At 45.6% G+C, this 17,103-nt stretch overlaps 1 pseudogene; it reads left to right on the top strand.

Annotated features, from left to right (window-relative positions):
* Positions 1–16,708: 16,708 nt before the first annotated feature.
* LOC111726616 lies at positions 16,709–16,898 on the top strand (annotated as a pseudogene).
* The last annotated feature ends 205 nt before the right edge of the window (positions 16,899–17,103 follow it).

Below are 17,103 nucleotides of genomic sequence, written 5' to 3' on the forward strand. Positions count from 1 at the left end.
GGGTAGAGTGCTATGGCATCACAGCTCACAGCAACCTCCAACTCCTGAGCTCAAGCGAGTCTCCTGCCTCAGCCTCCCAAGTAGCTGGAACCACAAGTGCTGGCCACAATGCCCAGCTATTTTTTGGTTGCAGCCATCATTGTTATTTGGCAGGCCCGGGCTGGATTTGAACCCGCCACCTTAGGTGTATGTGGCTGGTGCCTTAGCCACTTGAGCCACAGGTGCTGAGCCTCTACCTAAGTTTTGGATTCTTTCCTCTATTTTTCCATGGAATTTCATTTCACACCAGCCACTGTTGAGTATACATTGTAAACCAATGACTGTCATGATAGGGCCACGTAGAGTGACTGGAGATAACACACTGACTCCTGATTTCTGGCAAGCCCACACCTGATTAGGTTCAGGCTGATTTAAAACGATGCTCTGTGATGGACACCATGGCGTGTTGCATAGCCATGGCCCCTCTCAGGAAAGGAGGGCTTATTCCTTCAACTACTGGGAGTGTTGCTGGGGTTTGGAGTGGGCCCTCAGCCAACAGCCCACTCTGGGGACTGCACCAGGTGAAGAATACTGCCCTGACCAAGGTCATTTTCTGTCCTGGAGCTGCCATAGACAATGACTTGTCAAAGTTGGGTTATCAAGCCCCAACTCAGAACTCTGAATGGCCATCCCAGCTCCACAGCTCTCTGTGGGGCCAGCTACATGAAACCTACTGTTCCTCCTGCTGGAGGCTGCTTCTGTCCCTTCTGTTCCACAGGTGCTGTCCCAACAGTACTTCCCAATAAAGGTGCTGCACGCTGCTCACCATCTCAGAGCCTGCTTCTCTGAAATTCTTTTGAGGGGGATTTAACTTTTTAAGTAATTACAACTTCTGCTCCTGGCTTCCAGGTCAAGCTGGAGTGTGACTCTATTTATAGCCCTATGAGCAATGAGTGATAGAATGGAGGGAAGAGGCAGGAGCAGAGCTGGCTTCCTTCTGCAAGGAAACGTGTGCTGAGTTCCAGCATCTCCAAACCACACAGGAGCAGCCTTGTCACACAAGGCCGGCATGTGTTTCAGCTGGCAAGGGAGACTCCATGTGGGTTCAGTGTTCTGAGTCCTCCAGATCTTCCCAGACATCCTTGTTACAGTTTGCAGGGTCATGATCATCCCTGAACAATGACCTAACCTTCAAATAATATACTTGGAGAGTTTGTTAATTCAGCAGAAGTTGAAATTTGGCAATGCAATGCTGTGCTTAGCCATCTTAGCCTTAAGAGACTGTAAATAAGGTGTTGTTTTAGCACGTTACTAGAGAGTCTTTGGGTTGGAAAATTAGAGATTTAAGCTCATCGTTTCTTTTTTTAAACTGTCCAGTACTCCTAGGAGAAGCCACACTTCCCAACAATCTGTATGACTCAGGCTCCTCATTTTGTTCTATGCAAGTAGCAATATGGTCTTCAAAGTTTTGCCTTAATGTGATCTTCCTTCCGGGTGACCAGCAGTGATAATTTAATTTTAGCAATTTACTCCTGAGATCCAGGGGCTGCCAGGTTCCCTGAACATTAACTAGATTTTACTGCCCTATACGCTGACTAGCCAGGAGACCAACCCTCTAGTCAACCCTCCAATTTCTTTGGACTTCTGTCCTCTTGTTGATTTTTTTACTAGTTGGGGTTCTTCAGTGCATATAAGAGTAACCAACTTTGGTTGACTTAATCAGCAAAGGAACTAATGTAGGGAGGACGTTGGATAGCTCACGGGCTCTGCAGCAGGGCTGGAGAACCAGGTTCAGGAAAAGAGCAGGAGCCAGGGCAGGGTGTGATGGGGGGTGTGGTGGTCACCATCATGACATGCAGACACAGGACACAGGATGTTACCCCTGGAGCCATCTGAGTGAAATCTCACCTACCCTCTGCTTTTGTGTTTCACCAATAAATTGAAGTATTGAGTAGAATTAACTAATTGGCAGCACTTGGGTCATGTGACGAATGAGCTCAGCTGTCATGGAGAGTAATTATCTGGCCTCTTGGACTGTTGAAGGATCAGTGAGGTGTTGCCTCCCACCAAATTCATACAATGGGATACTCTTCAGCATAAAATGGGTTCAGAAACTGTGTAGCAAAAATAAAACCAAACTGAGTTTATTACACCAATCCCTCTCCCTCCATCTCAAAAAAAAAAAAAAAAATACAACCTGTTAAAACTCATGTGATATGGCTTGGTGCCTGTGGCTCAAGTGGCTAAGGCGCCAGCCACATACTCCTAAGGTGGTGGGTTTGAATCTAGCCTGGGCCCGCCAAACAACAATGACGGCTGCAAGAAAAAATAGCCGGGCGTTGTGGCGGGCACCTGTGGTCCCAGCTACTTGGGGAGGCTGAGGCAGGAGACTTGCTTGAACCCAGGAGTTGGAGGTTGCTGTGAGCTGTGATGCTATAGCACTCTACCCAAGGTGACAGCTTGAGGCTCTGTCTCAAAAAAAAAAAAAAAAAAGAAAAGGAAAACAACAAACTCATGATGTGCCTAAAGCAGTACTTAGAGAGAAATTTAAGACTTTAATGCTTACATTAGAAAAAGGAGGCCAGGCTCAGTGGTGCCTGCCTGTAATTTCAGCATTTTGGGAGGCCCAGGCAGGAGAATCACTTGAGGTCAGTAGTTCAAGACCAGTCTGAGTGGCTTGGCACCTGTGGCTCAAGTGGCTAAGGCGCCAGCGACATACACCTGAGCTGGCAGGTTTGAATCCGGCCTGGACCCACCAAACAACAATGATGGCTGCAACCAAAAAACAGCCAGGCGTTGTGGTGGACACCTGTAGTCCCAGCTACTAGGGAGGCGGAGGCAGGAGAATCACTTGAGCCCAAGAGTTGAAGGTTGCTGTGAGCTGTGATGCCATAGCACTCTACCCAGGGGAACAGCTTGAGGCTCTGTCTCAAAAAAAAAAAAAAAAAGGACCAGTCTGAGCAATATAGAAAGTCTCTACAAAAACTATAAAAACTAGCTGGGCATGGTGGTGCAATCTATATAGTCCCAGCTATTTGGCAGGCTGAGGTGGGTGGGAGAATTGTTTGAGCCTGGGAGTTTGAGGTTCCAGTGAGCTATGACAATGCCTCCTGTACTCTAGCCTGAGAGACAGAGCAAGACTCTGTCTCAAAAAAAAAAAAAAAATCTAAGAAGAGTAACAGTTGGAGTTCTATCCTCCTTAATTAATATATTTATTTATATTTACTTTTTCTTCCAATAGATTTGGGGATATGAATGGTTTTTTGCTACATGAGTGAATTAGACATTGGTGAAGTCTGAGCTTTTAGTGTATTCATCATTTGAAAAATGCACATTGTACATGGTGTATAATTTTTTATCCCTCATCTCCCACTCGCCCCCCACCACCGTCTGAGTTTCCAGTGTGCACCGTACATGGGTATGACCATGCACACCCATCATTTATCTCCCACTTACATGTGAGAAACTATTTAATAAAGTAACACTGAGTGCTCCATTGTTGAGTATATAGCACTGAGCAGAACAGACGCGGCTCCTGCCCTCCTGGCGGCCATGGCCTACTAAGAGAAACAAGTGATAAAGAAGCAAACACAGATGAACGTAAAATGCAAATTACGAGAAACGTTATCTATGAAGGGAAAGAACCAGGTTCTATGGGCAGGGAGGTGACCTATGTTGGAGTGGAACATCCAAGAAAATGTCTTAGAGAAAGTGATGTTTAAGCTCGGTGGGGCTTGAGTCAACAGCAGGAGACAACCAGCCACGAGTGAGGGGGCAGTTCTAGGTGGGAGGAGCTGCGTCCAAAGTGGGCTGGCCATGGGGGTCAGGGCCGAGAGGAAAGTCCACAGGCCATCTGACTATCAGGCTTGAGTTGCAAGTGTAGTTGAGTATTAAGTGAAATATTAGTCTATTTTCTGTGCATTTCCCTACACCTCTGCTTTTGGGGTCTCTTGAGTGTGGTTTCTTTCCTCTCAGCCCATTCCAAGTAGAAATAAAAACTCAAAGACACATCGGGCCAAGGGCCAGATAAGAGTGTCTGGTGAGTGCTTGCAGAGGGAGGTTTTCTGCTCTCAAGGCCAATTTTAGACCTAATTTAGCGTTGGCGGAAGGGTGAATAGGTGAAAATGCAACTTGGACAGGGTAGGAAGGAGCAGAGGGGCCAGGGCCTTTGTCAGAGGGGGAAGGTTCTCATGTTGGTTTGCAATGTCTGGGGAGTGAGAACTCAGAGCTCTGTGCACTGAGCACCTTCCAGCCATCCAGGGCACCACCAGGCTCCACCGTGCTGGAGACTGGTAGGCCCTGGGGACTTGGGCAAGATGTGAAGTAGCAGCCCTCACACCTTTTGTGTATTTTGGGGTGAAGATTTTTTTTTTTTTTTTTTGAGACAAAGCCTCAAGCTGTCACCTTGGGGTAGAGTGCTATGGCATCACAGCTTACAGCAACCTCCAACTCCTGGGCTCAAGCGAGTCTCCTGCCTCAGCCTCCCCAAATAGCTGGGACCACAGGCGCCCACCACAACACCCAGCTATTTTTTTGGTTGCAGCCATCATTGTTGCTTGGCGGGCTGGGCTGGATTCGAACCCGCCACCTTAGGAGTATGTGGCTGGCGCCTTAGCCACTTGAGCCACAGGTGCCAAGCCAGGGTGAAGATTGAATAAAGAATAATATTCTTTATTGTTTTGAAAAGGGTATCCTAAGTGATACTGTGGTGGCCAAGAACATAATGCTACTATTAACAGTTTCAGGCCACAGCCTCACACTGAGGCATCACACATTTCACTTATCATTTTTATCCTCAGTGAAAACATCAACACTGTGAAAAAGACAAAAGTGTCAGTAATTTTTTGAAAATTATTTTGATTTTGCAGACCTCCTGAAAGTGCCTCAGCTACCACTAGGAACCTGGGGATTGGCTATGGTTCGAATGTCTCTAAAACTCACATTGAAATTTAATTGTCTGGCTCGGTGCCTGTGGCTCAAGTGGCTAAGGCCCCAGCCATGTACACCCAAGGTGGTGGGTTCAAATCCAGCCTGGGCCGGCCAAACAATGATGGCTGCAACCAAAAAATAGCTGGACGTTGTGGTGGGCGCCTGTGGTCCCAGCTACTCAGGAGGCTGAGGCAGGAGACTCGCTTGAGCCCAGGAGTTGGAGGTTGCTGTGAGCTGTGATGCCACGGTGCTCTACCCAGGGGGACAGCCGGAGGCTCCTGTCTCAAAAAAAAAAAAAAGAAATTTAATTGCCAATGTAACAATATTGGGAGGTGGGGCCTTTAAGAAGTGATTAGGTTTGCAGCACCCATAGCTCAGTTGGTAGGGTGCTGGCCACATAAACCAAGGCTGGCGGGTTCAAACCCAGCCAGGGTCTGCTAAACAACAATGACAACTGCAACAAAAAATAGCCGGGTTAGGCGTTGTGGGCCTGTAATCCCAGCTACTTGGGAGGCTGAAACAAGAGAATTGCTTAAGCCCGAAAGTTTGAGGTTGCTGTGAGCTATGATGCGATAGCACTCTACCTAGGGCAACAGCTTGAGACTTTGTCTCAAAAAAAAAAAAAGGTGATTAGGTCATGATGAATCAATGCCATTATCATGGGAATGAAGCAGATTCTTATGAGGATTCTAGAAGAAGAGGCATTCTCCATGAATAGGGAAGGAGTTTAGATGCTACAGAGCCAAAAAGTGACAACTATCTGTGCCTTCGTCAGCTGTACCTCTGGCAACAATCAGCTGAGAGTTTATCCCTAAGGAGACGGGGTTGAAGAAATTTCTAAGGAAGAAAGCAAGACAGAAAGGGGCCTGGGAATGAGCCTTGAGACCTCCCAGCCTCTGAAGGCTGAGTGGAGGAAGAACCTGAAAAGAAGGCCGAGACAAGTAGCACGGGGTGGGTGTCAGAAGAGGGCTGTGTTTAGAAGCCCCGAGGGAAGGGTGCTGTGAGATGGATTAAGTGGTTATGGGTGGTGAATCCTGCTCGGAGGCTCAGAAAGCTGGATCTGAGAAATGTTTATCAATGAATTACTCGATGTCTGCAAATTTGCTCCTTTCTTACCCCCCCCCCCCATTGCACTGGAATATGAATTATTGCTACCTCCCCTAAAAGTCGAGGGAGATGGGAATGCCATTTATTTCTCCAGGTGTAGTGATTCCAGAAAACAGGATGTGGCAGCATCTGGACACCTTCTCCAAGCACTAAGCCGTCCCCGCTGCAGCCAGTTTCCCAGGCTGTGTCCTCTGCTGACAGGCAGCCCGACAGACAGCACATGGGGAGTGACAGAAAGATCACGCTGCCTCAACAAATTTGCAAATAGCTGTAATCTAGTCATCAACACCTTATGGAGCATCCTGCCTATGCTTTCTAAGCTCTTCGTGAAGAACTGAGTCTTACAGGGAGGATAAAGCCTAAGATATATATAAAAGCAATAATATATATTCAAATGCTGAGAGGTCTCATATCTAAAGCAATAATATATGAGCTAGAATACAGACAGACATTTCAAAGCACATGAGAAATAAACGAAAAGAGGCTCCGATGAATATAATCTCACCTCCTCCTTGGCCCTGTGTCAGTTCTCCACGACGTGTCTGTGGATCCCCTGGCCTCTCTGGGGGCCGCTTCCGACTGCGACCACCCTCACCGGCTGCTCTGCACCTGCCCACTGCCCACGCGCCTTTAAGGCTTCAGTTTAGGCATCAGTTCTTCCCAGGAGACTCTGACTTGCACGTCTATGACATGGTGACTTCTCCGTCTCTTCTCTGACCTGCCTGTTCACTGACTTTCCTGACCAGATGGGAAATCTCAGGCACAAAACCTTGCTTATCCCATTTCCCGACATGCGGCTTTCTCACAATTGTAACCCCCAGCACCTGGCACGTAGAAGATGCTCAGCAGATATTGATGGAATGAGGATGTGAATCAGTGCGTGACTGAATAAATCAAGAGCCTGTAAATACCCACAAGTCGCAATATAGAGAAAGACTCTGAGCTGCGCAGAGGGGCCAGAAGGCTTGCTGGAAGGCACAGTTCTGTGCAGGCTCAGGAAGGCAGACAGACCCAGACTGGCAGGGGCCACAGACACCCCATCAGACAGCTGATACCTTCTGAGTGGGCTGGAGAAGGCTTTGCGGTGCTGCAGGAATGTGTCTATTTGGGGGAGTAACTAGAAGTGTTCTAAGTACTGGAGGTGCTGCTGGGAGAGTGTCTCCACTGAAGCCCATGTCATAGCATGTTGTGATCAATGTAGGAGCAGAACGAGCCCTGCCGTCTGTGCCCTTCTCTGCCACCATGCCCGTGCCAGCTCTGCGGTGCTGGGTGGCAGTGACTGGAACGGCACGCAGGTGCCCTACGAGGAGGGCCCAGCCCTGTTGGCTGAAGGGCTCCGTGAAGCCAGAGACGCAGCCAACCCTTGGCCAGGTGACAGGAACACCATCTGCACCCCGGGCGCCTGGAGTTTGCAGCTGCCACAGCCTACTCAGGCATATTTGACACAGGCTTAGCAAAGAGTTTTTCCAGGAGGTTTGCAAATTTCCAATCTGCTGTGCCACATTTTCCCCTACAACTGCCACCAACCAAATGTTAAATTGGATCCAAGACCTGAAGGGTAATCAGCAAACGTATGGGCTCATCACAGAATTGGAAAGGAGATGGGGGCTCAGGTGGCTCTCGGAATGGACTGTTCCTAGAAATTATACTGTTGTTATGGCAAAAATGATGATGCCGTATGTAGGAGTCACGGTCAAATCTTTACTAGCAGATGGGTCTTCACAGATAGATGTATTCTTAAGACATTGCACACAAACTGAAGTTTTGTCACTTTGATAAAAAAAAACAATGCAATTTTAGATGTCATTTTAAGGACTTCCCTGGTAATATTCCTTTTAACAAAGTAAAAAAAGACTCAATTTTTAAAATAGACTGTATATGAATGTGGATATACTTGTGTGTGTGTTTGCATCTTCTGTGGGCCTGTGTCAGCATTCTTAATCTCTTTAGAGAAATGCAGAAAGTGGCTTTAGCATTTCGAGGCTTAGTTTAAAGAGGGGAAGGTTGACTTGCACACACACAGTTGGCACATTAAGTTTTATCTTCATGTCATCCACAGAGCATTATCCCCACAGCCAAAGACGTGAATGAGAACCACACAGCATGCTGGGAGGAGCATGATGCCGCTCAGAGCTGCATTTCAAGTACAGCTTTTGGATATCTTTTTTTTTTTTTTTAATTTATTTTTTGAGACAGAGCCTCAAGCTTTCCCCGTGGGTAGAGTGCTGTGGCATTACAGCTCACAGCAACCTCCAACTCCTGGGCTCAAGCGAGTCTCCTGCCTCCGCCTCCCAAGTAGCTGGGACCACAGGCGCCCGCCACAACGCCCGGCTATTTTTTGGCTGCAGCCATCATTGTTGTTTGGCGGGTCCGGGCTGGGGATCCGAACCCGCCACCTTAGGTGTACGTGGCTGGTGCCTTAGCCGGTTGAGCTATAGGCGCCGAGCCGGATATCTTTTTTTTTATAGAGACAGAGTCTCACTTTATCGCCGTGGTAGAGTGCTGCAGCATCACAGCTCACAGCAACCTCCAGCTCCTGGGCTTAAGCGATTCTCTCGCCTCAGCCTCCTGTGTAGCTGGGACCACAGGCACCCGGCACAATGCCCACCTATTTTTTGTTGCAGTTTGGCTGGGGCCGGTTTTGAACCTGCCACCCTCGGTATATGGAGCCGGTGCCTTACTCACTGAGTCAAAGGCACTGCCCCGCTTTTGGATATCTTAATGTCCATGGTTGTTAAAAGTACTTACTAGTAGAGGAACCAGGGGACTTCTTTGCTATTACTGAACAAAATCTAATTATAGAAAAGATGAGTATATAATTAAACAACAGTTTTGTGTGTGTGTGTGTGTGTGTGTGTGTGTGACAGAGCCTCATTTTGTTGCCTTTGGTAGAGTGGCATGGCATCATCATAGCTCACAGCAACCTCAAACTCTTGGGCTCAAGTGATCCTCTTGCCTCAGCCTCCTGAGTAGCAGTGATTACAGGCACCCACCAAAACACCTGGTTATTTTTTATTTTTATTTATTTATTTATTTATTTTTGAGACAGAGCCTTAAGCTGTCCCCCTGGGTAGAGTGCTGTGGCATCATAGCTCATAGCAACCTCCAACTCCTGGGCTCAAGCAAGTCTCCTGCCTCCGCCTCCTAAGTAGCTGCGACCACAGGTGCCCACCACAACGCCCAGCTATTTTTTGGTTGCAGCCGTCATTGTTGTTTGGCGGGCCTGGGCTGGATTTGAACCCGCCACCTTAGGTGTATGTGGCTGGTACCTTAGCCACTTGAACCACAGGTGCCGAGCCATATTTTTTTTCTTTTAGAGACAGGATCATGATCTTGCTCAGGCTGGTCTTGAACTCCTGGGCTCAAGTAGTCCACCTCCTTGTGCCTCCCAGAGTGCTAGGATTATAGACATGAACCACCATGCCTGGCCCCCAAAATCTTTCTATTAAGCTATTTGAACTGAGTTTCTGTCACTTGCAACCAATAAGCTCTGGATCATTGAGGTGCTTTTTCAAATTATTAAGTAATGAACATGCATTGCTTTTATAAAATAAGAAAAAATAAACATGTAAGTGAATACACACATAGCCACAGACTCATACTTTGGGGAAGGGCTCCTTGTCTCTGATTTCTGAGACAAGCCAAGTGAACTCAGGGGTCATCCTCACTTGGCTTTGTTACCCAGCTGTATAAAAGCCATGTTTAAGGAGCAGGCAAGGGTTAGATCACTGCTGCTGAATGCCACCAATGGTAACAGGAGTGTCCAACCTGCGCCTGCAGGCTGCATGTGGATTCTTTGAGAACTATTTTGTTTATCTGGATATCGTGAAAATTATACACAGACCTTTTTTTATTTTTGCTCATCAGCTTTAGCTAGTGTCTGTGTATTTAACAGTGGCCCAAAGCAACTCTTTTTCTTCCCGTGTGCAGAAGAAAAGAAAAAAGTTTGCACATGCAGAGATGGCAGCAAATTTACAGTAAAATCCATATTGATCAAAGTAAGAGGAAAAACAAATCAGGAACCTGCCTTATGGAACCTTCTTCCAGTGGATGGGAACGTTTCCTGAGTTTGTGGCCTTAGTAAACTTGCCTGTGGAAACTTCTTCCCCCAAGATAGTGCTTGTATTTTTATTTTCTTAATGGAAACTTTTGAAGAGGCTAGAAATTTTAAAGTTGAACAAATCCAATTGATCAATATGTTTCTTTTATGATTAGTGCTTTTTGTGTCCTAGCTACAAAACCTTTGCCTACTCTAATGTTGAGAAGATTTTTCTCCTGTGGTTGCTTTTGGATATTTCACTGTTTAAGTTTTTACATGTAGGTCTATGATCTATCTCAAGTTAATTTTTTGTATGGTATAATGTAAGTGTCAAGGTTCATCTTTTTCCCTTATGTCTATCCATTACTTCCAGCACCATTTGTTGAAAAGACTGTCATTTCCCCATTTAATGAACTTACTAGCTTGATTATTTATTATTTTTCCTTTTTTTGAGAAAGAATCTCACTCTGTCACCTCAAACTAGAGTACTTAGCTCACAGCAACCTCAAACTCTTGGGCTCAAGTGATTCTCTTGCCTCAGCCTCCCAAATAGCTGGGACCACAGGCGTTCGCCTCAAGGCTGGGCTAGTTTTAGAGACAGGATCTCGCTTTGGCTCAGGCTGGCCTCGAACTCCTGAGCTCAGGTGGTCCACCCGCCTTGGCCTCTCAGAGTGTTAGGATTACAGGCATGAGCCTGATTTAACTTCCAATTCCAGATTCTACCATGTGCCATCATCCTGTGTGCCTATGCTCATGCGTACAGCACGTTGCCTTGATCACAGACAGTCGGGAAACCAGGTAGTGCATGTCATTCAATTTTGTTCCCCCTTTGGCTATTATAGGCTCAAGATCAGAACACTTAAGAAAATAAGCATAGAAGGGAAATTTCTTAAACTGATAGAGGCCATCTACAGCAAATCCACAGCCAATATCATAATGAATGGTGAAAATTGAAAACATTTCCATTCAGATCAGGAATGAGGCAAGGATGCCCACTGTCTCCACTGCTATTCAACATAGCAATGGAAGTTTAGCCATCGCAATCAGGCAAGAGAAGGTGATCAAGGGTATCCAAATAGGGTCAGAGGAGATCAAACTCTCACTTTTCACCAATGATATGATCCTATATCTGGAAAATCCCAGGGACTCAACTTCAAAACTCTTAGAAGTGACCAAGAAATACAGCAGCGTCTCAGGAAACAAAATCAATACTTACAAATCAGTAGCTTTTATATATGCCAACAATAGTCAAGCTGAAAAAACAGTCAAGGACCCTATTCCTTTATCGTAGTGCCAAAGAAGATGAAATATCTGTGAATTTACCTAACAAAGGACATGAAAGATCTCTATAAATAGAATTATGAAACTCTGAGAAAAGAAATATGTGAAGATATTAACAAATGGAAAAACATACCATGCTCATGGCTGGGAAGAATCAACATTGTTAAAATGTCCATATTATCCAAAGCAATATACAAATTTAATGCAATCCCTATTAAAGCACCACTGTCATACTTTAAAGAACTTGAAAAAATAGTACTTCATTTTATATGGAATCAGAAAAAACCTCAAATAGCAAATACATTACTCAGAAATGAGAACAAATCAGGAGGTATCATGTCACCTGACTTCAGGCTATACTATAAATCTACAGTGATCAAAACAGCATGGTAATGGCACAAAAACAGAGCAGTAGATGTATGGAACAGAATAGAGAACTAAGAGATGAACCCAGCTACTTATCATCATTTGATCTTCGACAAGCCTATCAAAAATATTCATTGGGGGAAAGACTCCCTATTAATCTATCTATCTATCTATCTATTTATTTATTTATTTTGAAACAGAGCCTCAAGCTGTTGCCTTGGGTAGAGTGCTGTGGCATCACAGCTCACAGCAACCTCCAACTCCTGGGCGTAAGTGCTATTCTTGCCTCAGCCTCCCAAGTAGCTGGGGCTACTGGCACTGGCCACAGTGCTCGGCTTTTTTTTGGTTGCAGTTGTTATTGTTCTTTGGCAGGCCCGGGCTGGATTTGAACCTCCCAGTTCTGGTGTATGTGGTTGGTGCCTTAGCCACTTGAGCTACAAGCACCGAGCCTATTTATTTATTTTTATTATTTATTTTTTATTTTTTTAGAGACAGAGTCTCACTTTATCACCCTTGGTAGAGTGCCATGGCATCACAGCTCATAGCAACTTCCAACTCCTGGGCTTAGATGATTCTCTTGCCTTAGTCTCCCGAGTAGCTGGGACTACAGGCGCCTGCCACAACGCTAGACTATTTTTTGTTGCAGTTTGGCCAGGGTTGGGTTCAAACCTATTACCCTTGATATATGGGGCCAGCACCCTACCCACTGAGCCACAGGCACCACCCAAGACTCCCTGTTTAACAAATGGTGCTGGGTGAACTGGCTGGTGACCTGTAGAAAACTGAAACTAGACCCCTACCTTTCACCATTGACAAAAATTGATTCTTACTGGAAAAAAGATTTAAACTTAAGACATGAGACTATAAAAACACTAGAAGAGAGTACAGGGAAAACACTTGGCCTGGGAGGATATTTTATGAGGAGGACCCCTGGGCAATTGAAGCAACACCAAAAATACATTCCTGGGATCTGATTAAACTAAAAAGCTTTTGCACAGCCAAGAACACAGTAAGTAAAGCAAACAGACAACCTTCAGAATGGGAGAAGATTTTTGCAGGTTATGCTTCTGACAAAGGTCTGATAACTAGAATCTACAGAGAACTCAAACTAATCAATAAGAAAAGAACAAATAACCCCTTTTCTATGTGGGCAAGAGACTTGAACAAAAACTTCTCTGATAAAGACAGGTGCATGGCCTACAAACACATGAAAAATTGCTCATCATCCTTAATCATCAGAGAAATGCAAATCAAAACCACTTTGAGATATCTAACTCCAGTAAGATTAGGCCACATCACAAAATCCCCAAACTACAGATGTTGGCATGGATCAGGAGAGAAGGGAACGCTTCTACACTGCTGTGGGAATGTAAGCTAATATGACCTTTTTGGAAAGAAGTTTGGAGAACACTCAAGGAACTAAAAGTAGACCTACCGTTGGATCTTGCAATTCCTTTACTAGGTATATACTCAGATGATTAAAAATTATTTTACAACAGACATATTTGCACTGGAATGTTTATTGCAGCCCAATTCATAATAGTCAAACATGGAAACAGCCCAAGTGCCTATTGACCCATGAATGGATTAACAAATTGTGGTATATGTACACCATGGAATACTATGCAGCCATAAAAAGATGGAGACTTCATATCTTTTATGTTTACCTGGATGGAGCTGGAACATTTTCTTCTTAGTAAAGTATCTCAAGAATGGAAAAAAAAAGTATCCAATGTAGTCAGTACTACTATGAAATCAATATATAATCACCTACACACTCATTGGAATAGCAAAACATAACCATAGTCCAGAAAGTAGAAGGGAAGAAGAGAGAGAGGGGAGGGGAGGATGGATATGGGAGGAGGGAAGGTATTTGGGGGGACCTCGCCTCATGTGCATGATGCAATGGTACATTTCAAAATTATTAAGAAATGAGTATAATTGTGATGGATGTGTTACTTAGTTCAATGTAAGCATTTCACATTGTATATCAAAGCAGTACCCTGAACCTCATAAATGCGTCAATGTACAACGTTATGATTTAATAAAAATAATAAAAAAGAATTTTTCCTCTCTCTCTCGGGGTTATTAGAGCGAATGACCTGGCATCACAGGAAGCAGGAAGTGGTGAACAGAGGAGAGAAGGCTTGAGGTCATGAGCACAGGGTGCAATTGTTGTAGACGACAAGGACAGTGTGGGAGTGTGTGGCTGGAGGACATGATTACTGTGGGAGAGGAAGTCAAGAAGCAGACAGGCCAGGGTTTGGAAGGAAATCTCTGAGAATAACCATGGGAGGAGCGGTGGAGAGAAAGACGCGAGGCCAGTGCCCAACTCTCTAAGGAGTGAACGAGGCCCCTGCAGGGTCTGTGTGAGTGGAGCCGCTCTGTGGAATATTCTGGCAGGAGAGTCACAGGAGTTTCAGGAAACAATGGTCTGGAAATGATAGGAAAGATTAAGGAGGGCTCCTTCCTCTCCCCCAGCCTGGTGGGAGGGTTGCGGGGAGAGCCAGGGGTCCCCTACAGCAGGAAGGTGACTGATTGGCTGTTCGGAGAGGATAGTGGGGATCTAGGGTTGTTGCTGAGGGAGTCCCAGAGGGCACAGGGCAAGGTTTGGGGTGCGGAGGGAGAGAAGGGGATGTGGGAGTTGCATAGAGCCACAGCGGGTGAGAGCCCAGGTGCTAGGGGTGCCCTGGGGTTGTGGGCTTGTGTGGTGGCCCCCGCAGGCAGGAATGGGGCTTGGTGAGGCCCGTCCTGGGGACACTGTTATGAGCTGTCAAGGGAGCTTGTGGGCCCTCTTGCTGGTGGTGGAGTTAGTAAACGTTGGAGTGGGAAGCACACAGCTAGGGAAGTTTTCTCCTCATCTCCAACTTGGTTCCAGCTTCTAGCAGATTAATGAACTGAAACTGTGGTTGATTTTCTCAGGCCAGTGCCCCAGTTAAGCCTGGTGCCATCCCAGTTCAGTCTCTTGGTGCTGAGGGGGTGACTTGAGACAATCTAGGAGAGGAACAGCCCACGTCTGGTACAATGTTCTAAAGTGGGAACCACATGGTTGCTCTTAAAACCCTTTCTGATGATTTTCCTGCTCCACTCTGACGTCAGAAGATGTCGGACACTTTTTTTTGTTACTTTGTTGGCTGGTCTGCTGTGGGAGCCCGACCGACGGACAACAGGTGGGCAGGTTGTACTCTTTCTGTTTCTCAGCAGGTCACCTGTTTTGATGTGAACAGGTGATCGGGTGTTGTATTTATGTGGTTGTGCTTGGAGGGAAATGGCCCATCCAAAATAAATAAGAGCTGGAAGCATGCAGCTGGCAGAAGAATTGGCATGGAAAGGGACGACATGAAAACGGCTGTGTCAGTCCACATGGGGAAATAAGGGCCTTCAGGCATGACTGGCTTGGGCATAAGTGGGCCTGGCCGATCTGGAGAGCAAAGTTGCAGTATGTGGTAACATGGAGTATCTGTCCCTTGACACAGGAGCTGAACTTCAGAGAAATCTCATGTAATGGAACATTATTCAAGCCTGAGAGTTTGAGGTTGCTGTGAGCTATGACGCCATGGCACTCTATCCCTTTACCTAGGGTGACAGAGTGGACTCCATAAATAAATAAGTAAATCAATAAATAAAACAAAGAGGAATCACTTGAGCCCAAGAGTCTGAGGCTGCTGTGAGCTATGATGACACTACAGTACTCTACCCTGCAGTGACAGAGTGAGACTCTGTCTCAAAAATAAATAAGTAAATTTATTTTTGTTTCTGGTTAGGAATTGGAAGCAACAAAGAGTTTTCCATCAGGGGATGGAAGAATCAAATGCATCCTAAAAATATTATTCTGCAGCCAGATGCGGCAATGCCCAAACCGTAGGATCACACTGCACCCTGAATGGATCTTCAGAACAGTGTTGAATGAAAAAAAAAAAAAAAAACGGAAGGGGATACGAGGCGTCATACTATAAATGTAAATTAAAATCATACACATACAGAAAACTCATCTCAGATTTTGCAGATATTTACATTTCCAAGGATATATAAAAAATGCTTTAGAATGATTTTGTATTGGGGAGGGGCAGGAGAGTGGAAATTAGGGATTATGATAAGCATGTCTATTTATTTATTTATTCGTTTACTTATTTTTGAGACAGAGTCTTACTCTGTCACCCCAGGGTAGAGTGCTGTGGTACCATCACAGCTCATAGTAACCTCAGACTCTTGGGCTCAAGTGATTCCTCTTTATTTATTTATTTATTTATTTTCTTTCTTTCTTTTTTTTTTGGAGACAGAGTCTCACTATGTCACCCTCAGTAGAGTGCTGTCGTGTCACAGCTCACAGCAGTTTCAGACTCTTGGGCTCAAGCTATTCTCTTGCCTCAGCCTCCCAAATAGCTGGGACTACAGGTGCCTGCCAAAATGCCTGGCTATTTTTTGGTTGCAGTTGTCATTGTTGTTTAGCTGGCCCAGGCTGGGTTGGAACATGCCAGCCTCGGTGCATGTGGGTAGCACCATAACCACTGTGCTATGGGTGCTGAACCTATCTATTTTGTTACAGAATCTTACTCTATTACCCTAGGTAAAGGGGTAGAATGCTCGTCAGCAACCTCAGACTCTCGGACTTGGGCAATCCTCTTGCCTCAGCCTCCAGAGTAGCTGAGACTACAGGTGCCTGCCACTACGCCCAGCCCATTTTTCTATTTTTAGTAGAGATGGGGTATCACTCTTGCTCAAGCTAATCTGGAACTCCTGACCTCAAGCAATCTACCTGCCTCAGCCTCTCAGAGTAGTAGGATTACAGATATGAGGCACCACGCCCGGCCAGAACTATCATTTCTGTCTGTTTTAAGCATATTGCCATCAATCTGTCCCCAAACTTTATGTTATTTGAGGTCACTCCCCGTTCTCATCCTCTGAGCATTCTTCTTTTCTGGATGTGTCTTATGTTTGGAACCATTCAAGTATGTGGTTTCTTTTTGTTATGGCAAGATCTATTAAAATTATTGTCTAATGAAAAGAGAGACTATATTTTCAGGGATCACTTCTGTAGGTTGTTATGGGAGAAGTTTCTCTGAATGTACAGAGCACTGGAAACCAGGAGGAGGAGGGGCAGCGTCCTCTCCCGAGTGTGAGCGGCTCTTGGTTGCCATCTGCCACCTATTCTTCTCTCCTTTGGGAGAGTAAGAGGAGAGGGCGCTGTCCTAGTGGTTTCCTTTATAACTGTTGTTTCTCAAAGGAAGAGGCTTTTCCCTGTTCTTCCACTAAGATAGCTCTGCTATCCGCGTTATCTCAAGATGTCTTTGATTGTGTCTTTGATTGTGTTAGACGGGAACTTGTGGCCTGAAGGCCACTTGTGTCCCCTCAGATGCCCTAGTGAGGCCCCGTGACTGAATCTGAATCTCCCAGAACAGATC

Source organism: Otolemur garnettii, unplaced genomic scaffold (genome assembly GCF_000181295.1).
Source record: "Otolemur garnettii isolate 467f Iridium unplaced genomic scaffold, OtoGar3 scaffold00073, whole genome shotgun sequence".
Taxonomy (NCBI): domain Eukaryota; kingdom Metazoa; phylum Chordata; class Mammalia; order Primates; family Galagidae; genus Otolemur; species Otolemur garnettii.